Source organism: Formica exsecta, unplaced genomic scaffold (genome assembly GCF_003651465.1).
Source record: "Formica exsecta isolate Colony F162 unplaced genomic scaffold, ASM365146v1 scaffold2, whole genome shotgun sequence".
Taxonomy (NCBI): Eukaryota; Metazoa; Arthropoda; class Insecta; order Hymenoptera; family Formicidae; genus Formica; species Formica exsecta.
Window position 1 is genome coordinate 3711829 of NW_021849297.1, and position 24844 is coordinate 3736672.

Sequence of the window (24844 nt, forward strand, 5' to 3'; positions counted from 1 at the left end):
TATTGCTTTGCTCTTTCCATTATAGGTTTCTGTTTTCTTAAAACTATACGCTTATTTCAATTTCCGTAGAAATGTTCGTGCTCGATGTAATATTATATTACGTTGAGACGCTTGTCTAAACAAGTTAGCGCCTGTGCTTAAGCTGCCATGTATCATAAACAAAAAACTGGCCGGACTCGCTTCCGAGAATCCCCTCCCTTACTCACTTTCGCGTTCTTACATTTTTCGTCAATTTTCGACTCGTTTATTGTTAGTATCGTTTCGACTATCGCAAATTAACATAGCTACATTTGCATAGCATAAGACCATCTGGACCAATGAACATATTATGTAAATCAACATAGTGACTTAATGCTCGACATTCATTGGTCCAGATTTTATGCTATATATATGCAGCTATGTTAATTTGTGTGGTGCGACAACTCTTAAACCGATCTTTTCGTGGTTCTTACTGATGTTATATCCACGAACGCATTATTCAATCTACGAAATTTATAATACTGTCAAGAGTGATAAATCGGTCGTTTAATGAATATTGCGACGCCTGTGTTAATAATTAGCGATAAAAATCATATGGCATTCGCATTCTCTATTCGATATACGCAGGTGTTACTGTTACGTTTAATAGAAACTAGTGCTCGAAATATATGCGTAATAAAAGCCATATTTGATTCGGACGTAAACTCGGAATTTCGGAATCGGACCGCAGTATTCTAACTCTGAATCAAGAGAATTTAGTCACTCTCGTGCTCGCCTACAGTGAGGTCATTCTCGACGTGGAAAAGCTTGCGACGCAGATATAATCACGATGGAGCATCGTGAATATCGAAGACAGGGGCATTAGGTAATCGTTGTAATTGATATTATTGTCGGAGTGTGGGGATACGTTGTTATACCGAACACATTTTTCAATTATAATAAATCCTTAGAGACGTATGTACAAAGTATTACGCTGGGCGTCTTATCTGAAGGTAACCACACGTAGTCGGGTGGAGAGGGGGTTGATTCGCCGGCTCGAGTCGCGGCGCGAAGTTGCGCGCGCCACAGGGTCGACGCGCGCTGGTCGCGGTCGCGTCGTGAGCGGCAGAATCGCGCGAGCCACTGTGTCAGTCGGACGGTTTCGCGTCGCGTCCACTTCGTGCATTATTGAAAATCGGCAGCTGCTCGTCGCGTCTGCATCGGTCGCGCGTGTGTTGCAGAGAGTGTGTGTGTTGTGGCGTCGATTCACGGCAGCGTCTGTTATTCGTCCGTTCGTTCGTTCGTTCATTCGTTCATTCGTTCATTCGTTACGACGTATGTCGTCACGACCGATCCCGTACACATATCCGTGCCGTTGTTTGCCAAACTGTAATTCGTGAGTGCGTTGCCCGCCTTCGTCTCCTGTTGCTATTGTTCGGTGGTGACAATTCGCGCAGACAAGAAAGAAGGACCGAAGTGATTGGTGATTTAAGTGGTGTTATCGCGCAAGTGTTTGCCCGAACTCGACGTAAGAACGACGTGAAGGGGGCAGAGGAGTGAAAGCTGTCGCAAGGCCCGGGACACGCGCGCAACCGGACTGACTTCCTTTAAACGCGACTCCTGTCGACAAAAACGGTGAGTGTACATTACATATTTATTATATATGTTTGTTTACATCTCGCGTAGTACGCAATTTACGAGCATCTCGAAATTGTGTAGACGTGCAAACGGCGTGTTTTTTTTTGTCGCGATTTGGAATAAAATTATGAATCGTAGTTTCGATCACTGAAAATGATTCGTGAATATTTTGATATTGTGTATTTGATTGCGTACTTTTGCGTATTTTTTTCTATACGTTCAATAGTAAATAATTATAAGAAATATAGATTTGACTGATTTTCATCATGACGGTTAAGTAGGATCGCTTTTATTAGACTTGCATAAATTAAAACTTAGATTGATTGTTAATAATTCAATATTTATTTGAGATTTTGATTGTTATATCAAATTTACACTATATAAAAATGCACAATATTAAATAAATACAATTTATTATAAAATCGAACTTTAACATTAGCAATGTGTGATTCTTGTGTTTGGCAATATAAGAGATTTTCTTATACTATTACATTCGTATAGTTAAACTGCGGTTGTGATGCAAGTCAAGATGCAATGGTGATATTAAGTAAGATTTAGAATTGACCTTTACCGTTAATAATGTATACCTGTCAGATTTATATTTATAATACGATTTTAATATCAGATTAAACATTCATACATTTTCAAAAATTACATATTTCTAAAATATCTGTATTTTTTATGTCAGTTGATTTTGGATCTCTTAAATAATCAATTTTTATTCGTTTATACTATTATTTTGTGTGGAATTGATTAGAATATGCATGATTATTTAAAATGCAAAAAAGAATAATTTTAAAATTATTATGATTGATTGAAAAAGAGTGAATAAAATCCAAATGTTGGAATTTCTAAGTATTTAGTGATAATATAGATTCTTCAAAGTCAACAATTCATGTTGTGTAAAAGCAAAATAACAGTAAATACTTTATTATTTTACATTATAATTATCATTTTTCGATTAGCCAACAATCAAAAAAAAATTAATCGGATTCTTGCAACAATTTTCAATGACGACTTATACGAAAAAGCTATTATTTTTTTTATTTATTGCAATTCAATCAATTGCTCCATAATCCGTCTTTGAGACAGATATATTTCATATTGTCGAGTTTTTTCAATCGTATTCCAGCTCGATAAATCATTATCATGATAACAATTGTATAAATAATCATCGCGTGCTGAGATTAGCCAGTGTTTCGAATATAACCTGGTTTTACAGAATATCAGATTGATCGAAAATCAAGTAAATTGTAATCCGATAGATTTCGATATGTTACAACTACACGGAAAAAAAAATTTCGCTACCATAGCTAATCATGGTTTGCAAAATAAATTTCTAAACTGCAGCAAAACGGTTTGCTGTTGCACCTAATAAATAGGTATCACAGCTAAGATGTTCGCTGTTGCACCTAATAAACAGGTGTCACAGCTAAGATGTTCGCTATCCATATATTACGACTGAAATCTAGTTACCACACGCAGTTTTTAGCTACGGCAGCTAATTTTTTTTTTTCCGTGTATTGTTATAATGTATGAATGCAATTTTCGAAATAAACCGTTGAGCACAAATAAATCATTTCCCGTATTTCGAAAATCGTAATCTATAATGTAAATCTATATCGAAGATTTATTTTATACGATCCATATATCTCTATAATTATAAAGATAAACGTGTATAAAAAATTTTATCTTATTAAAACAAACGATTATTATATCCTTTGGACAATGCGTGTGATATATTATTATTGCCGTACAATTATACAATATCATTACAATTTTGTCAAATTTTTCAACTGCCAATTACAACGATTCTGTGAAAATAATTAAAAAAGCAAACAGATCGCGACAGTCCTATTCTATATATTTCGGCCTCTGTGTCTCACATATCAAACTGCATCGACAGCAATTCACATCCGATGTATCCGATCTCTGTTGATCCGAACACAGCGTGGATTGAGACCGTAGATATTTCGCGTTTTCTCCTATGCAAAAGTCAGCGCGAAATTTATTTATACTCGCGAACGTTCGTCGGCCCCGTCGTTGCAGTTGCAGCAACGGCAGTGGCGTTCGCTCGGAAATGCACTTTGGAGCGGCGCCGCGCATATTTCACGACATGGACGTTTAGAAGCGCGGAATAAATCGCGAGCGCGCGAGCAAAGGTCCATTTGCATACAAACGCAAATGCCCTGAACTACCGCGATTATGTGCGGAGCGCGTGGTTACGTATGTAAATAAACGCTGACCGCGAACGCGCGATTCTTTTCCGAGTCGTCGCGACGTTTCGCGACCATGACTATGTGACGTCGGCTCTCTTTTTGTTATCGAAACGCTCGAAACTGAACGCCTCGAAATAACGAGCAGAAAGGAGGAATAAAAGCCGGAAGACCAATAGAAGCGATAACGCGAATCTCTGCGCGTACGCAGAGCGTTTCCCTAGTTTGTTCCCTGTTCCGAGCTTCATCGAGTGTATTATTTCTGCTACGCACGAGTGAGCATCGGGATCAAGTGAAATATATGAGAAAAGTATCACAGTGAAATATAGAAGAGAGAAAAGTATCAGAGGCATAAATATCAGGATTCGATTCATAAATGAAAGTTTTGATGTATATCTGTATATATAAGAAATACGTTTTTGCTCTTTATACATATATTTTATTTATGACAAATAACAATTTTGCAGAATATGCTTTTTAACATAACTCTACGTTATTTTTCTCTATGCTTTTTAATATACGTAAGAGCACTCGTTCGTTTTATTCTGCTTTCTTAATTGGTTGCTTCTTATCTCGAGAAATATCAGTAATATTACACGCGCTGTCTCTTATCTGTCGCATTTTATTCTCGTATTTCCTTGCTACTTGGATCTTATTTAGTGCTTGTAACGCATCGTTAATTCGGCGAAAACGTGATTACGGCAAAACATTTGCAAGATACTAATGGCATGCGTAATATCGTAACCCATGCTGTGATTTGTTAATTAATGTTAATAATTTTGAACTGGATCAAACACATGTTGAAGTAATAGATAAAAATGTGCTGGACGATTTCGCGCACATTATCTATCACACAAAAATCAATTATTGAATTCGTCAATTAAAAAATCATTCATTAACTCGCATGACATTGTACGACATATTATAATGAATATATTTATATATACGCACCACATTGCCATTCATATACATTTTTTTTTTCCATAATATGCGAAGAATCTTGTTTATCTATTTTATTAAATTTTCATTTTCTATATATCTAAATATTTGAAAAATATTTTTATTTGTTGGTCCGCAAAATTTCATTGCTAGCAGCTTACTGAAATCATGCTAGCAAATCACAATGGCAGAATCGATTCCGAGGACGATTCGCGCGACGATTCCGATCGATTCGAGCAAGAAGTTGATTGACTGGCGCGATCGCTCCTTTTGTTGTCGCGTCAGACCACGTTTGACCGGATTTCTGAAGGACTGTTCGTTAATGTCGCCTGGCCGTCAGACCGATGCGATATAGCTCTACGCCTTATCTAGTTGTTCGCGTGTTATTTGCATTCTCCAATTTCGGTCCTATCGCACTGACGTCAACTTCGAAATTGCTTATGCTTATGCGAAAGCGGCTGCATTTTGTCGCGACGTTCAATATCTCAGTCGGAACCAATGTTCGGAAAGTACCAGCAATTTATTTTGAAAGCTAAACTCTTGCGTTCTCTAGATAAGATTGCTATCGTTGACAAGTAATCTCGTTTTGCGCGAATAAAATTGCATTTACGGGAAATTGCGAGCCAGAAGCAACATATAACATCATGGCAAATCAGTTTTTTTTTTTTTTTTTTTTTTTTTTTTTTTTTTTTTTTTCCTTTTGTTTCTGATTTGAGCTATGTGTAATCGAATCACTTTACGCACAATCTTGTGAACGTGATGTACTCATTAATAATTATTACCTTTAATCTCGCCAATGTAGCCGCCGATGTTGTTTCAGATACACTAGAGGAGTGGAAGATGGTGTTCTTCGGCACAGAGACGTCGGTGGAGGTGGACGAAGAGCTGGACAGGGACAAGCCGTTGCCGCCGGTGGTTCATCAGGACGTGATCCAGAACAATGCAGCCCCGGACAATGTCCGGCACAATGCCGTGGACACTGAGGGCGATCCGTGGACAGGCAGCCAGCAGGTGGAGCGGGTCTCCCATCCGGAGGTGCAGAAGCCTACGACGGAGAACCAGACGAGCGGCTGCGCTGCCCTCGAGCCTGGGGGCAGCAGGTGCCTAGGTGGGTGCCTCATACTACTTTGCTGACATATCAAAAGCAAAAACATACCTTTTCTCGTATTTCCGCATCCGTCTCTCCTTCTCTCTCTCTCTCTCTCTCTCTCTCTCTCTCTCTCTCTCCCCCCCCTTCTCTGCAATAAACGAACGGAAAATTATTCAGCATTAACAGAGAGCTACGATAAATTAAACTTTGGAAAATCACGGACCGCGCTTTAGCGGTTGTATCGCCGTAATATCATTTGGTATCCAGTTAAAGGAACGCACAAACACGCACGCATATCCCTAGAGATTCGTTTGCCATCGATCCAATAATGGTTTCAATATCATCGAGCAGCGACATCCCGCTTTCGTTCCGCCATATGATATATAATAATCACAGTTGCGCTCTATTAATCGCGTGGATACGTAATCAGTATTTGAGCCATATTTTTCGTTGGAAAACGCGCAATAAGGTAGGATGGGAGGGAGAGGAGGGAGAAGGGGGAGGGAGAGGAAATGCACTGTCCGCATCGGATTCGCATCGCGTTAATCGTTATTAATGAATTGCCAATAATATGGTTTTTGTGCTCGCGCATCCGAATTACAGAAAGATTGAAATCTGGTAGCGATCGTATATCACGATGTTCTTCGTGCATTTCTACATTTTTGGGGGCTTTGACGCGGATGAATTTTTTCACCTCGAGCGGGATGGGGGATATAGTTGAGGAAGAAATCCATCGTAAATCCATCTCTTTCGCGGAAAACTTAGTTCCAGAGCGTCGAACTGGAAGTCGGCTTAAGCGGTACGAAGGCACGAAGGAAGAAAGCTCTCGTCCGTTCGCTTCTCATTCGTATACACGCGGAAGGCGATAGAAATGATGCATATATCCGGAACGCGCGATTTTAAAGTCGAATCTTGCTCAATAATTTCATTTCCATCTTAATTAATTGGTTTGTTATATATTGAAAAGTAAAGACTTGTTATGGAATTATATAAATAGTTTAATAACCAACTCTTTAATTTATTCGAATTAAATAAGTTTAATTCAATCGAAATGTAATTGACTGTTATTAATGAGATATATTGAAAAATCTTAATAACCGAACAGTATTTTTCACATTTTCTCTGGGGAAAGAGAATTCGCCACGTTCGTTGAAACAAACCGTAACTTTGTATCCAACTGTCATTTTTGCTAAATATAGGTAAAGCCTTGTAATTGCCAATAAATCTTTGCTGCAGTAAAGGAGCTTAATACATTAATTCCAGCAGTGCAATTGTCGATTTTACGGCTTCCAATAACTCGTATATCTCGTTTGTATCCTCTGTTAATCATCTCATTCTCTTTATTCCATCCGTATAGTTTACGCATATTACATTTACGAAAATCTAATTATGATCATTTCTCTATAATCTGGAATAAAAGGATGTATTCAGATGTGAAAAGTAGAGAGGTAATTAATTTTGCGCATTATACATATGTATGAATTATTTCGAATAACTTTGCGCTTTCGCGGTACGAGATACAACATGGCGATCGGGTAAATATATACGTGCTCCGACGTGTACGTCATCGTGGCTTCGTACGATCGGTGTGTCGAGCCATGTGCACGTGGGTGCATCCGATTGTCGACGAGCAGTGCATACAAGAAACGATGTACTCCGATGTGCCAATGTGTATATACATCGATACTCTTTGAGGCTCAAGCTGACGACACGAGTCGCAGAGAGGCATCTGGAATTTATTCTCTTATTCGTGCTCGTTCGAATCTTCTTGTCGTCGATGGAGGAATCTCCATGTGAGTAATTTTTATCTCATATATCGCTTTCTCTCCATAATGATGCCTATTTGTCCGCGTCGATCATTTAGATACGATGAAGTTTAGATTTCGAGCTTAGAAAGATAAGGGTTACTTTCAAAAGGAGGAATTAAGGTAAATAAACATCGTGTAACTAAAATGTATGTCGAGAGTATAAAGAAAGTGAACGTTGCGATGTCTCGTACACCGTATTTATAATCGATTATATTAATATTTATGAGAGTGGAGCATATTGAGAGAAGTGATTTGTGCTCAAACAAAACTTATTATATAGAAAGTATAAAGCTGCACGTAGATAAATCTAATTTTACGCAGACAATACGATCAAGTATTTAATAGGAATAGTATAACATTTATGCTAGGGAATTCTAGATGTTTCAAACTTCTTGTTACCGGTAGCATCCATTGCTTCTATATAATCAAATCCTGAAGTTATAGATTCTGTTTAACTCTGAGATTATCGTAAATGCATTGCAATATCCATGTATTAAATTTATAGTTTTCAAGTAATGCATGCCAGCGTCTATGTATTAGTTAGTTTCTAGAATGTAATCTTTCAATTTCAAAGGAGATTAATCGTTTTTAATAGATCATTCAAATAGATTTATTCGTTTTACGATATAAAATGCATACATTACTATCCACGCGCTAATTTTTTCAACTTATAGAAATAAAAAAAGATAGGCAAGAAACTATTAACGAAGAAAATAATTTGACACATATTTCTATTTAAATTTATCGCAAGCGGCAAAAAGTACGGTGCGCGATGTAGTTTTTGAAAATTTTACACGACACGCGCAGTTTTTCCATCAAACGACTTGTGTGAACACACATTCGGTTTGAACGCGATTTGAAGTAGAACTCTGAATATTCATGGCAAATACTCGCGACTTCTTCCGCAACGAATGTATTCCGCGTTTTAACAGTTCCCGAGAGCGCTCTTTTCGTCCCATTTATTTATTCGTCATCTCTGTCCGCATTTAACAATCGACAGTATTTGGTACCGGCGATCGCGTTCGTCGCGATTGTTGATGTGACGCGCGTCGGTGTGCCTGCGCTTTGTAACCTGTCGCCTAGTAATTTCCCACCTCGAATTTACTTGATCGATTTCTCGATTTCTCCCTTATTTACTCTCTTGCCTGACCTATTTTGCCATTCGCTATTTACGTCATTTATTTCATTGTACACCACTCCTATCTCTCTTTTCCCCCTCTCCCTTCTCTCTCTGTTCCACCTCGTAAAAGCGATCGGGTAATTCGAGAATGCGAGCGACGCCAATAACTATACCGATCCGACCATCTCGCTGCAACGTATGGCGGAATGTCACCAGAATGGAGTTTCGAAATTGCCTCTGAACTTGTCGGTACCAGAAGTGCCAGTCCCAGGTGATTGGTAACCGAGAGGATACGTGACTTTACGATGAACGCTTCATCGTATTAATGTTTCGGGATTGCGAAAGAATATGGTATGTTCTGGTAGGGAAAACTGCTCTATGATGTCGCTGAATATAAAATCTCTGATAGAGACGATTTATAATTCGTGACTTTGTGACAGAATTCCATTTATAATTCTATATATGTAATACGAAAGACATTTTATAGAAAGAATCAGCAATATACACATGACTCATAAAATTTTATCCCGAGTTACGTTGTAAATTAGACACTGTCTAAAGTTTCACATCGATAACATATGTGACGATAATAATTAAAAAAAATCTCTTAGATAAATATGGAAATTTTCAAAATTTTTATGAATAGACTATGCTATTTCAAAAAGCCAGATATTTTTCATGAGAAAATAAATTTTTATATATGTAAATCTTTATTTATTATATAAAAAAATTTATTATAACAACATTGTATTTAAAACACTCGTTGAAAACACTCTTTAATTCTATCATGATCTCGTCGTACTATGTAGATCGCTGTGACATCGAATCCCATTTGAACTTTGAAATATCTGCGTCGGCGAAAGGTAGTCGTCGTGTCAGGAAAACGCTGTCAGACTTTTCTCATTTCGAGCAGCGTAACGATCGATGATCAAAGCAAGAAACGTGCAAACTGTTCGAGACGTCATCTCAAACTGTCGAAGAAACTCCGTGCCGCGTGGCATCGGGAAGGCTTCGGGAAGAAACGGCGGGGAAAACTTTAGAGTAAGGGTTTCGTGGAAATAATTAATCGAACGTCGCAAGTTGTGAAAGCGATAGGTCGGGGGTTGTCGTCCTCACCGCCATTGTGGTCCCTCGTCGCGCGATTTCCTTCTTTCACGTTCAGCGTTGTAAGAATTCTCACCGCGTGTTCGATTTCGCGTAAAAGCCGGACGATCGTTGCTGTTTTGCAGTTTTCATTCTGTGCAACTGGATATACTCGGTTGGGAAGTATCGCGGGATTGTAGAAAATGGAAAAGCGCGTTGCTTCATCCGCTATAGTTCGCAGGGGAGATGCGCGACACAGTCAAAAGTGTATTAAAAGTAGTGGAATTTAAATGGAAATGGCACAAGAAACAAAGGTCTGTCGAAATATTCTAATTGACACGTAGTATTCCGTTAATTCTTAATTAATTATTTAATAAAGCACTTATATATTTATGATAAACTTTGCGTGACCATTTTGTATATTTATGTCTTTAATTTCTTTAAACTCTATATTTCTATTTTATCTCCTCCCTTTTTCCTTATGTGCGTATATTATACTTAATTACATTTAGCAAGATTCCAGATCATAAACTTGTTTGCCTGAGTAATGTTTTGGTAAACCACTTTATTGCCATCTTTCTCGTACATTTAAATCTCATCTTTTATGCATTTTCCTTAATAAGTAATCATGTACATGCTTTAAGGAATTTATTTAATATATATAGAGCAACATAAATTCACATGGATTACATAAATTTCGTCTATATATTTTTTAGTCACATGTTATAAATTGTTGTATATATAATATAATCTTTATTTATTTTTTTTTCAAGATAATCTACAAATTTTTAACGAAAGGTAAATGCATTTAAGCTTTCGGAAGCATATTCGTCCAATGTTTACAATTTGCAATTGTGTAATATCGCGAGTACATTTTTTTGTCCGTCTTTACGTCCCTATTAGCGCGGATTTCGCGGTCGTTTTAGAGAGATTACAAATATTTAAAGGTATTTGCATACTAATCGACTCGCCCGGGTATTTTCCCTTTGAAAAATATTCATCTTTTTGCATTATGAAGCAATTCGCATATACACGCGCGCAATTTTCAAATTACGCAATAATATCATCTTTGATTTGTTATCAAATTTGTCGACTCTTCCGTATAAAATGCTCACTTCATTTCATGCCGATTCGCGCGCGTCAGCACGTGTGTACTTGTCGAGAGATCGGGTTTCGAGTTATCAGGAGCCTTAGTTTGTTAGTCTTCGGCCTTCCATCTACGTCCCAAGTTTCCTATCTCGTTGACGCAGACAAGCTAAGTTTTCTCGTAAATATATCGATCATCTTACGACGAGGGCCAGAGTTACTTGGAATTTAATTCAAAGACCACGGGTTTCGGTTACGTATTGAAATGGGACACAGAATGACACTATTAAAATTTTCACGAAGCATATTTTGTGTACTTTTTATTTCTCTTTATAAAAATATTTGCTATTCAGAAAACACCAGTTAAAAATTGATTTAGTTGCTGGCACCTAAATTGTTTCAATCAGAATTATTTGCATTGTGAATTGCAAAATAGTTTGTTAGTCGCTCATTGATTAAAAAAAAAAAAAAAATATATGTACATATATATGAAGAGAGAGGGAGAAATATTCCGCAATATAAGGGTATAAAACTCCCGCGTGCGACATCAAGTAGAAAGAATGAGAATAAATGACACGGTAGATTGTCAATCCATCGACGAGAAGTCGCTTTTTATGTCGCCTGCTACATAAAGTGATATCGTTGGTACTCTTGATTCTTCCGTGCGCTTCGTGTCGTTTGCATGACGATATTGCATAAAAATCTGATGAAAAATGCATGAAATATGCAACATTGCACACGCCGACGTCGACATTTGAAAGGCGTAAACGCTAAGATGGGCTGTTATGCAAACTTGTCGTTTTTTTCAGTACTTTTCGAACAAATCTGAGCGGAAGAATCATAATAAAAATAAAACTCAAAATCAGATGTAGCGCATTCAATTTATCGATTCATCGATATGATATTTATTTTATCGATTATTTCTATTTAAAAAATATGTTTAATAGCATTAAATTTGTGAATTTTGTATAAGTTATATATCATTTGTTAGTAAGATGCATTCTATATATATAATTGTTACATACTTTATTTCAATTAAAAAAATGAAAACTATATTTTAGGATAAATATAAAATAAGGAGATATATAAAAAACAAGAAAAAAAAATTTTGTTTTAAGGAAATTTGAAAATATAATTTTCTTAGAAAATGTAGATAAATATTGTAATATATCATGTGGGTTCTGCAGGATACATTTCTTCATTTTCTTCTTATTTTATGCCTCGAACGCGCGATATTCAATGTGAGAACTTAAGAAACTAGGTTTGCTTTTCAAGAAGTTTTATCGAAAGTTACTGAAGCAGGATTATCGCGCTTTAAGGTATTGCAGATAAATGACCGAAAAGGAGAGATAGGATTTTACAGTGAATTACCATAACTTCAATCATAATAGAAAACTATTGGAAAACAGCCGGTTGCTTTCCTCTCGCGCGTATTTTCAAATGCAACGATTGCCTGCATCGATCATTCTCGGCGTTTACGCAATAAAAGATACGCTAAACAATCGCGTAGCTACGTTGCTAGCGTTGTACAGACACGAATATTGAAATTGCATGCCAATCATGCACATGGTCTATTGGCGCGTCGAATTGTAATATATTTTTTGTGTTGTCGGAGAAACTATGTAGCGAATCCTTTCTGCGTTACTGTGGAAGGTTCAATTACCGTGAAGTTACCAGAGATGCGTGAGCATTGTGCGTGCGATTTATGCGCGAGTCAAACTTATCTCGGTCATTGAATATAAATTCATGTTGAAATAAACTGCCGGTAAATTTGTCGTGATTGTTCGACGCTTGCGATATACGATCGTCAATAAAATCTGGTACGATATTTGAAAATTCGTTTAAAAACTTCCGCTTTCCACGATCCACAATTAATCTATCTGTAATATAAAATATCACACGAGATAGAATAGAGCCATATCTTGATTATTATAGACACAGTAATATTATTATAGGCAACAAATGTTCTATTTAATATATATAATATCGGTAACTTGAATCAGAAATCATAGAGTATTTGAATATTGCAAGATTTATATTAATATATGGCTTCATAAAAGTAAAACATTTTAGATATTTGTGTTCTGGAAATATATGCATCACATGATATACAATTACGGATGCATTTTTGTCGTAAATTATAGATCGCGTAAAGCGGACTTACAAACGGGAAAGAAATAACATTTATTAATGGAGCATCAATATCGTGAACCAATTTAATTTCATGCATTGCGGACGGCGGATATAAACACAAGCTGCATTTATATTTAAGTTCAGATGCGGGTATAAAATTCAACACTGTGTTGCACAATTTTCAGCCGCGAATACTGGACACTCTCTTGCTTGTCAGATGAAAATAGATTTATTTAAGCGTTAGGCGCACATGTGCGGCATTTTACAAACGCGAAATCGCGCGTGCGTTGACAGGCGATTATATTCATGTGGATGATAATCGTGAGCGTGTTACGTCTCGAGTGCCGCAACCCTTATCAGCGTCATGCACACACATGCGTACATACATGCGCGCAGCGTTGACGATAAGCGCAACAAAACATCACTGTTCTCTCTCTCTCTCTCTCTCTCTCTCTCTTTTGCTTTCTCTCTCTCGAAGCGAATGCGCCACGATCCGAGAGCTTCGTTCGCCTAATCACTGCTCGTACCGAAAGCTACGTCATCGCCGTTGACAGCGGCATGCATTTGACACTTGCAGCAGGTTAAGTGTGTAATGTGTATAAATGGCGGCGTTACATCTTGCCATACTATCGCAAATTAAAAACTAAAAGCAGACAATATGCAATTATTTTGATAGATTATTTAGGAACACCTAATCATACGGTTGGAGAAAAAGATTACTTTTTGTACAACTCAATTTAAACAAAATCTGGGTTTTTTAGCTTCACGTAAAGATTAAATAAATAATAATAAGAGATAATTATATCAAGAATGTTTAGGAAGGAAAAATTATATAATATCGCGAATGTTAGTGTCACAAAATTTACTTCAGAATTCTGCTACCGCTGATATATGTATACATGGATACATGGACAGTTTGCGCGTGTTGCGCGATGTTTACGAACGTGACAGTGCTCGGAAGCAAAGACGATAGTTCTAACAGGACGGGAAATTTAATTAAATCTAACGCGAAATGCGTACGTGAAGAGAGAACGTCATTATTCACATTGCGAACCATTTCGCTCGCTTAATTCTACAAATACTTTATCACTGCCACGTGCAAAATACCAAAAACGAGCACGCAGCTGCACAGAGAATGGCTGGCTATTAAAATTATTTTTTAATCTTAGTCTGAGGGGCTGTATATATTTATCTAACTAGGATAAATCTAACTAGAATGCGACGTGCAGTAACTGCAAGAGAGATTTCGAGAATTTTTCCAATAAATATTGTAATATAAGGATAGATTTCTTTTTATTTTAGGAATAATCCCCTCTTTCTTTTTTTTGTGTTATCTAAAAATATTAAAAGACTTTATTAGTTAAATTCTATTTTATTTGCTGTAAATGTCAAGAAAAAGTGTCAAAATATGTCATACATTAATAGAGTTAAATTAAACTCTGAGGAATATACATTTTTGCAAAAATATAAAAGATTATACGAAAACAATATAACTGCTGGAATTTGCGAGAAATATATGATTGCGCAAGATTAACGGAAATACTGTTGTAACTGTGGCGAATGGTCTACATGAACCTAACGAATCGTATTCGCTAATAGAGAGGGAAATATTGACAATTGACCTCATCGACTTCGATATACGCCATTTAGAGAATAAAGAGAAAGATAGAGATGTAAAAAGAGATTACGGGTTCCCGATGCAGCATTGCGCAATTGTGTATTGCGTCTTTTAAATATACGTAAATTATTGTTACGGAATATTTTTCAAAATATGTTTACGATTACATTTTATATACGTACTGACTTTATATTGTATATTGTAAAGTTACGTTATTATATTTTATTTCTATTTTAATGACGATTTTGTTAGGTTATTGAGTATCTGTTTCCATGAAAAATTTAAATACGGATTATAATTGATTCAGCATCTGCTATGTGTACGAGGATTGAAATATGATTAATATTTTCTTTTCTAGAACATTCCTTATAAATACATCAGAATTTATCACATAAAAAGCTCTTATATTTTAAATTTTTATATAAATTTAATACATTTTCTATTTTTTTTTTCAATTAAAGGACTTTTTTGTTTTAGAAAAATTAAAATCTTTTCTATATAATTATTGTTTGCAATATGTTTGCATTTTTCTCTCGATCAATTTACAAACGCAGCGCGCGCAGTATTACGCAATGCAGGATTACGCATGAAACAAATGTTGGGCAGTTTGACTCGTTACACCTGAGCCTAATCTAGATGCTCGCGCGGCGAAACACTCTGCGGCGACTAATTCGCGGGGTGGCTTCCGCTATTGTTACTCATTGCGAACCAGCGTTAACAATGCACTTGTCTCTTCCGACGAGGCCTGTGTCGGGACACCGCGGTTTAATGCTGATGCATGAGCTGCACATTAACGATCAAGTCGAAACTACACGCTGTGACCGCTCGTAAATTCGCCGATATCGTTATATCATGCTAGTTTCGAAACGACAATGTAATGTAAGACTTGAGCTTACAGAGCTTGAGGTTCTTTTTCTTTCCCTCTTGTACGTAAGCGAATACAAGCCAAACGAATTGTCGTGCAATCGATCGATTTTTCCGTTTTTATAGTGCTTCTATTTCCGTCTATGGTTTTGTTTTTCTTTTCTAAAATCTTTTTTTTAAACTCATTGTAATTTTTGGTATAGAATTCTATATGCATATAATTTTAATGCAATTTTAATTACATGTCGAATTGAGAATACAATTATGATGGATTTTTTGTGTAGGTTAAAAATTTCCAATTAGAAAGTACTTTCATTTCTCTTCAGTTTGTTATTTTACGCGGCGTAATTTACGTTATATGATCAACCGAGTGAAATATACGGCGAGTAAAACTTGTTACAGGTAAGAGAGTAAACGATGTAAACGATATAAATGCACAAAATTAAAGGCCCAGAAATGCACGTAAAGGAACTCTTTTATATATATATATATATTTTTTTTTATATCTATCTATTTTTTTTTTATTAAACTACAATAAAGGTTTCCCGTTATTAGAAATAAATCTATTACATCGCGCGTTTATGAGAAATTGATTGCGAATTGAATCGCTTTGCAATCTCTTTCTCCGTGCTTTTATCTATAAACACAGATACATGTCGACAATTTTATAGATTGATAGAAAAGTCTTACAAAAAATCTTTAATGATATCAAATAATATAAAGAATAATTCGCGTCTTTTAAACAAATATTTTAGAAATGTACATTTAGAAAGCAAATGTTTTTTATCAGTTGAAAATAAAAAAAGAACCGCGTTCGAGGGTAATTTATGTACTGTGTGAACTTATATACGACCTCGACTTGTCTCGAAGTGGCAACCACTTTCGATCTTTGGTAGAAGTAACTTTCTACCTATGTGTTTACAACGTATGTACCGCAGCCGGTCGGATGATGCACTTTATTGGCTGTAATTTCTTTTCTTGAACCGCAAATATTTCATTTTAACGCTTTCGTCGGCTCCATTCTTCCCTTCAGACCCACATACTTGCGGTCTCTTCGCGGAATCGAGAGATTGCGGAGAGCGGGATGCGAATTACTGCGCATCTGTGTAACTTTTATTTGACAACTACTGAGTAAATTTCGCTCGAATACACGATGTTAATGCTAATAGTTAGTATTGAATTTGATAATAAATGTCTCGCATTGTATAAAATATACATATATTAGAGATATTTATACATATAATATTAATACAGTTATATATATTTTATTTATTACATAGTTTTTAGATATTATATGACATATTGGAGAAGAAAGTAGCGAAAAATAAAAGAAATTATTACTTGTAAATGATTATTATATTAAACACAATTTTTACTTTTTAATTTTAATATTGTTATTTAATTAATGAGTTTAATTAATATTAGATTATATTTAGTAATATAATATTTAACTGAAATTTGTTTATTAAAATATGTTCACACAAAATAGATCTATATTTATGGATAGCCATAAAAAAAAAAAAAAAACTATAAAAAGGCTCGATAAAGTAAGAAGATTAATATCCAAAAGTTACGAAAAGTATGCGTGAAACTACATTTCCTCAATCGTTTTTTTTTTAATGAATAAATCACACAGATTCGACAATATCTATCGCAAAGTATCGTGTAATACCATTACAGCATCTGTTTGTATGGACCAATCGTATTTAAAATCAGATATTCCTTTCACAGGTACACTACATACGACCATTCGCTTCGTTTGCTAAACATTTGCGCCTGATAGTTCATTCACATACGTTAAATAAACAGGCGCGAATGGGGCACGTGTGTTGTATCAACCTGCCGTAAATAGATGCATTGTCGTAATAGATACATATATGTATATATATTAAAGTATCTCGAATTAGACACGACAATGAAACATTCAGTTATCGCGATTAATTCAGTCTATTAAAGATCATAACTGTAATATAATAAAGTTTGAATCAAACGATAATTGTTTTTATTTTCTCAAGATATCAGATTGACGCTACTGTAGTTATTATATTTATTTGCATTACTTTGCATATTAAAATGTAATATCTATCTGAAACTTTAAGAATGCATATATTCTTTTTTTATATATCATTATATATTTTTTTAAATGAACGTTAGCTATTAATGGATTAAATTATGCATTGATTCACGGCGTTATTTAATCGTGAATTTTTACATCGATTGACATTTTGACAAGTCGATAAACTTCAAGTCAATAACTTTTTTCAATTTATTTCAAGATTCATGATATTTAATCTATTTAATTCTATTTTATTGGATTTTCACATCCTGTTACGATATTTATTTTTGTTACATTTAATGGACAACTTTTCATCATAGCCACATATTGTTTGCGTTTTATTACTTAAAAAAATTATTGGGCGCGAATATTCAGTTTAATATATCGGTGGACGGTTGCATTCTGTGGTGTAAAGGTAACAATAGCCAAAGTAAATAAAGCTCAGCTGAAGGTACTACACTGTACACAACGAACATTTTGTTAACAGTTTTTGCGAAGAGTTGCATTTCGCGTATGCGTACGAAATGTGTATTCTGCGTCGATTGTGGTTTGTGTACCAAAAATACATTTATGGAAATTCGAAGCGGTACGGTTTGCAATCTGGGCGAATGTAAAATATCCTGGAATTGACTACTACGTCACGTTTGTTATTTTATTTACAATGAAGAGACTTAATTTTCTAAGCTAATCATATATTTATATCTTTCTTTGTTATACCATCAGAACGAAATTAATATATATATATATGTAAAATTATTGCAATATGCGGAAATATACATATATTATATTAATATATATTTTTGCACGTTGAATAAAATACATTATTTATCATTACATACAATTTTATAGGACAATAATTTTATATATATATATATATATATATATATATTTTTTCTAAATCAACTTCTAGATTAAATTTTACGTCATGCTCTCGTATAGACCATCGCGATATTGTTGGCGGTTAGGAAATTTCTCATCGCGATTGACACTCTGCGGCGTGCAGTCGTAGAATTGCCGTGTGTATTTCATGGTTTAGACCGCAAGCGGACAGCACAGTTCGGCAGATTAATAAATCTCGCCGGTCATTAGAGTTCCATTCAATTAATTTCGAGCACTAATGAAGAGGAGAGACCGAGCTACCGACGACGATATGCGAGATCTCGGCGGGATCGATGGCCGCCGCCCACACGTGTCGTCGCCGCGCAACTATACAAATGCGCGACGTGGAATTGCATGCGGATGATTTCATTTCGTTTTACGTGAGTTTGCATACGTCCAAGGCCGTCGAGCGTATCTACCGGCACGTATCGGTCTGCCGATGTGTTGTCCGCAGCTCTGACCAAGGTGTGTAAATGCAAACGGCGGACCTTGCGCCCGCAAAGCGAAAGTTCGACGTGAATTTTTGTGACGAGGAACGCATGTACAAAAGGTTACGGTATATCGGGAATTGCGATTAATTCTATTGATCACGTTCAAATATAAAAGTCTGTACACGCCTGAGAAAATTGCACTCAAAAAAGTGGTATTGCAACCACAGCAAAAATTTTCTGGGTGCGCAAAATTAACTGAGGTACATAAATGATTAGCAAATACTGTGATATCGCATATGTTTCGCATTTAATCAATCTAAGTGACAGAGACAGAATTTATATCTGAACTGTTTGTGAAAATTAGAAAGAATGTTTTTCTGTGGCGCCTATCCATGTAAGGCCAATCATACTTGTTATAAAGTTTGACTGTGGTACACAGAAAAAATTAGCGACAAGAAACAAATGAATATATAATCCCCACATCTAACATATTTGTATAACGCGCCCAATCTATCTAGCTCTTTTAAACAATTTCTCTCAATTTTTCGATGCTGCAGTTATAATTGGCAGTTATATTTCTCACAAAGATCGTTCCAGCTGTAGTATCGAAACTCATATTTATCCAATGCAGTGATTAACATTTGGCAATGGGACCTAAATTTTCTAGAAGATATTATTAGAATATTGCTGCTATAAATTCTATATGTAACAGACAATATTCTAACAGATACAAAAAATAGCGATAAATTTTTGTTGTGACACCTAGAAATCTACCTGTATCAGCAAGACATTTTTTTGAGTATGAAAGATATTTTTGGACTTGAAAAACAGGTTATCTCGGAGTTCGTGTCTAGTCAATTTTATGCGACAAAAATACATTTGATTAAAAAATCTAAATTCTAGATTTTTTTTGGTAGATAGCTATTGGCGTATAATAATAGGACTTGCTGTATGTAAAATGTGAAAAAAAAAACAGGAAAAAAGAACTAAATATTTCCATTTGATTTTTTTTTTTACATATAGCTATATGAAGGCATAGTAATTTTTTTTAAACGCGTATATAGAAGCTTACTTATTTGTCTCGATTAACGCGGGAAGCATTTTGCGGCGATTGGTCGTTGCGTAACGATCAAAATTACCATGCGCGCATTTATTTCTTCCGCGATACATCAGCTCGTGCTCTTTGTATTGCATGATCACGTGAAACGGAATTAATCGCGATGCATCACTATCACGCGAGTTTTTCCGCTATCCGTCGCGTCGATATACGTTGAAAGTGTAATAGGGGTTCTAATAAGGGAAGATACAGAATGAAGAATAAGTAGGCCGTATTTTACAGTCGAAGTCCGACGATAAAGAAAATGCGCGGGTATATTGATGAATAAATTATTGAACGTGCGAGTAATATAAAAAAAAAAGGTCAAGGCAACACACAATGATGGGCTTGGTTCGTATAAGTATTTCTTAAAATTATTACGATTTTTTTTTACTAGAGGAAGGGAGAAGATTGGAAGAGAATTTATCTTTCAAAAACTTTTTGCTTATTTTTTTCAGTTGCCTTGAAAGGAAATTATTTTCATAAATATTATATAATGTAAAATAAATTAAAATTCTCTCTTTTTGTTGTCTCAATAGAAAAAAGTATATATATATATAATTGATAGCTATACATTATTATATCAAAAAATGCGATTTTATTTATTCATTCTATTCAATAATTCATATTTTATCAATATACCGTCATCGAATGCGGTATTATCGAATATATAAAAATGCATTTGTCCGATCTCAGTATTATTATATGTTTTTCCGCATGTTATATATGCAAGAATCGTCGCCAACAAGAAAATCATTAAATAACAGCCGAAAGAATTCAATGGGCGGGTGATCGTTAATCTCGATAGATCATGTCGAACGCATCGATAGCGATGAATCATCCTTCCGGAGCATAGTCGAGGCAATCCATCATCGGTCGTAGTAACGAACTGGGTTAATAATGGCGTAACCGTTGCCGGGATGAATGTGTAAAAGGGAGCGAGGAGTCATCCTGTGCACCGCGAACCATTAGCGAATTGAACGCAATATGCAATTATATCCTTTGCACAACATTGTTGAACACAGTTGTCGCTATCGTTTACGCTGTTGCTTCTCGCTCGGATTCGTCGATTTTTTGCGTGTACTCTCCCGTTATAACGTGAAAACATCCGGTGATATGAGAAAAAAAAGAGACATAAGGGTCGTTTTTATTAACAGTATAAAAGCCACTTTGACGCGCGTAGCCTCGTTTACGCAAGATATTTCTCAAAGCCTTAGGGTGAGATACGTCTCGAATATTTTTCCTAGAGAATTCATGGCAGTACTGCGGAAAAAATAAAGAAAAAATCTTAGTCGAGATATTTTATGCAAATGATATACTTTGTCATATATATAATAATTTTGATGTGAAATAATTTCGGATAAATTGTGTTACGTTATTTTTGTAGTGTGAACTTTTGATCTAAATAAATCGGTACTTATAATTTCGACAAACTAATGCAGTTATAAGTTGCTTCATATTTCGTATCAGATTTATAAAATAAACGATTGATTTATGAAAAAAAGGAGATTTATAAATGTTGCGCGCGCGCATACATATATGCATATACATATATATGTATATAGTCGAGGGCGCATATAAAGGTTAACAATTAACCATCTCGAAATGAATTATCGTACGGACGAGAGGAAAAACGCGAACGATAATGAACCTGTTTCGCTACGTCGTGTTTTCTGAAAATAATAACTCTGGAAATTGATATTCGCGTCGTGTTAACAATCAATAAATAAACAGTTTATTATCGAGAGTGCGTCGCGCGTATGAAATTCTGTTAAAATAGTTGGCAGTGTATGTTCTGTTCAGTTGACACACAGGAGAATTCAGAGCTGCTATCCTCATGGGGCAAAACTGTGTTAATGCACCGTGGGTTCGCCCACGTGTTTATCATGTGTCGTATTGCCTGCGGCAGATTGCGTACAATGCAGTTAAAATGCATATTGCATTGGTTTCGAAGTACCGATATTCTGACGAGAGTGCACTTGACGAAAATACGGCAAAATATAATAACGAATAATAAGGAACATTTAATTACAATCTTGAAAAATTTGATGAATGCTTGAGAAAATGCTATCCTTTTAATAAATGCTTCTTTAATAAAAAATCTGTGCATGCTACGGGATAAACGCAACATTTATTAATTCGGCCGTATTTTAATAATTTGTATTTATTTCTTTTTAAGATCTTCATTAATATGGCAATTTCATTAATGCGCAGTATTTCTGACAAAGTAATACACATAAATTATTCAAGATTTAATTAAACTTGAATCTTCTTGTGTATGTGAGAGTAAAGATAGCAATACGATTTTTTATGTCATGCCTTTTATATGTATATCTCTTTTCCTTTTTTATAGTATATGTTATAATATATTCTATCGCTCGTAGGAATCGATCAATACGATATTAGAGTCACGTTCTCATTTCCAAACCATGATATTGTTTGTCTAAATATTTGAGTGGAATATTTTAAACAAACCTGAATGTTTTACGGTTGATTTTAAACCGAGGCAGCATTCAATCGAATACTCGATAATGTTTGAAAATATAAAGTCATATGAAAAAAGTAGCGCGGTGAACAACGCGTTCATTTGAAAGCGCGGAATATTCCTGTCACCGGTTGAAAAATTAAAAGCACGTTCTCATGGAATTGTGGGACTAACGAATCGCGAATGTCGAACAAGTTCAACATGCATAGCCGAGAAACTATTTCATAAATTTTCTCTATCGATTTTTATCCGAAAGTACAAATGGAAAGTATTAATAACAATTACGAAAATCTTAATGATAATGATTATTAAAATTAGTATTAATAATGTTATTAATAATTATTATTATCAAGACTTTACTAATAAATATTAAAATCTTAGCAAAAAATTCTTCTATTTGGGAGTGAAAATTAAAATTAATGCATTATAACAATTTTTATTATTATGTTTGAATTATTTAAAAATCGTAATGATTACACGTTAAACAAAAAAAAGTTTTAGAAATTCTCTTATTAAATTGTGCCTCGGTATCGCGATTTTAATCGTGGTTCGTGATTAGATAACTGAAATTATCTCTGCGTAATTGTTTACTACCATGAGTGGAAGGCCAGAATTTGTGGTTCGTCCTCGCTGGGCAAAACTGTGTTAACGCGCCGTATTTGCCGTCGTATTCGCGCGCCGTATTAGCCGCGCATATTACCCACAATGCAGTTAGAATCTATGCGTCTACCTACCACAATGGGTCAGTGACGGTTTCTACGTGCCCCGGGAACAGTCAGGGAAACGAGCAATTACCGTTCAGCCCTCTGGGGGCTGTTGGAATTTATGGGTAGATCCCCCTTAAGCAACCTTTTCAGCGCACGATCCTGGCTGGAATTTCTCGAAAGACGGAGAGATTCCTTGTCCTTATGGGGCTGCGCACACAAGAGGCATCCTTCTTGATGCACTTTATTGTACTCGGTGGACTTATCCGCATTAATTTAATTAATGATTTTTCAATTGGAGAGCTTAAGAGGAGTAATTACTTAAAATTTGAAAAATCCTTTTTTTTGTACTGAATTAATATTCTAGAAAGAATCTAAAAATTTTATTAAGATGCAAAATTATTAATGTTTTTTTTTTCATATTCTTTAATTTTCAAGAGACGTGACTATTTCGCAATTCGATATACTTACATAAAATTTACATTACAAATATAATTATATAATTCTCTCGGTTATATTTATATTTTTTAAATAAAAGAGAGAGACTTTTAATATTGGTACAATATTTCACGCAATTTATTTATTACAATCTTGAAACGTAATGTCTTATTTAATATGAACTACGTACGGTGATTATTTTAGTGAAATTTTTTTAAGAGATCCTATCTCGCACGACACGGTGACAGTCAGTCGGTAGATGTCTGAAAAATTGTAGTTTTTGCTGCGTTGGTGGATCTGCCGCAGCAACAAGATATATGCAATCACAAAGTTTCGCGACAGTTCCCCTTTTTTCCCCGCCATTCGACGTCGGCGTTGCTACTTGTCTCAATTTGTTTCTGTTTTTTCGCGACCGCGTCCGCTATGCTGATATTTTTTATACGCATTTCCGTCGTGTGTGCATCATTCGACACAGAATGCTCTAAAGCGACGGGTTATGATTCTGCGGGGGTTATGACGATACTATCGAACGCTATTCGCGCTTGCGAATGCCAATGCGCAATATTCTCTCTTCGAATGCGGATTAAGATTTCGCACTGGAATCGGATATGGAATTTGCTTTGTGGCCGCTGTACCTTATGAAATGCAATCTATTATTAATTATGACGCGCAGATAGATGTTCATCTCTAGCAGAGCCTTGCTGGAATCGGTATTTCAATTAAGAACCTCTCATCTGTAAATAACGTTGACTGTATTGTTTACTGCTAGTTATATGTATAAAATAATTTTGTTATACTTATATCAAAAAATGAAAGAGAGAAAGAGAGAAGTATATGATATTATCGGTTTTTAATGTTATACGAAATAATTCTAAAAATCATTTAATTATGAGAATATATGTAAGTGCGCGTTGGATTTAATTAATTTGATATTTTATTACGTGCCAGATAAAAAAAATAATTAAAATTGCAATCAATCATTTATCGAAGCATTTATCGCAAATTTGACTATCTTTGATCCGACATAGCTATTTCATTTGAAATTGTAAACTTTTGCGAGTATTTTAACGGCGGATACTCTCTTGCGGTTTTTTTACTTCAGTTCATAAATCAATCGTATTGATCATCTTGTTTGGCGCCTGTGATTCTCGCGGAGCACGTTTTGTCTCGCTAGAACATAAACTAGAGATTGGCTTTGTTAG

At 35.3% G+C, this 24844-nt stretch overlaps 1 protein-coding gene across 1 annotated transcript in view; it reads left to right on the forward strand.

The window, feature by feature from the left end:
* Window positions 1-1069: 1069 nt before the first annotated feature.
* The window catches only part of LOC115234522 (RNA binding protein fox-1 homolog 2), a 262018-nt gene continuing 238243 nt past the window's right edge, over window positions 1070-24844 (forward strand). The window contains exon 1 of the mRNA XM_029805663.1: window positions 1070-1593. The gene's annotated coding sequence lies outside the window, so the exon portion shown is untranslated. The remainder of the gene's footprint in view (window positions 1594-24844) is intronic.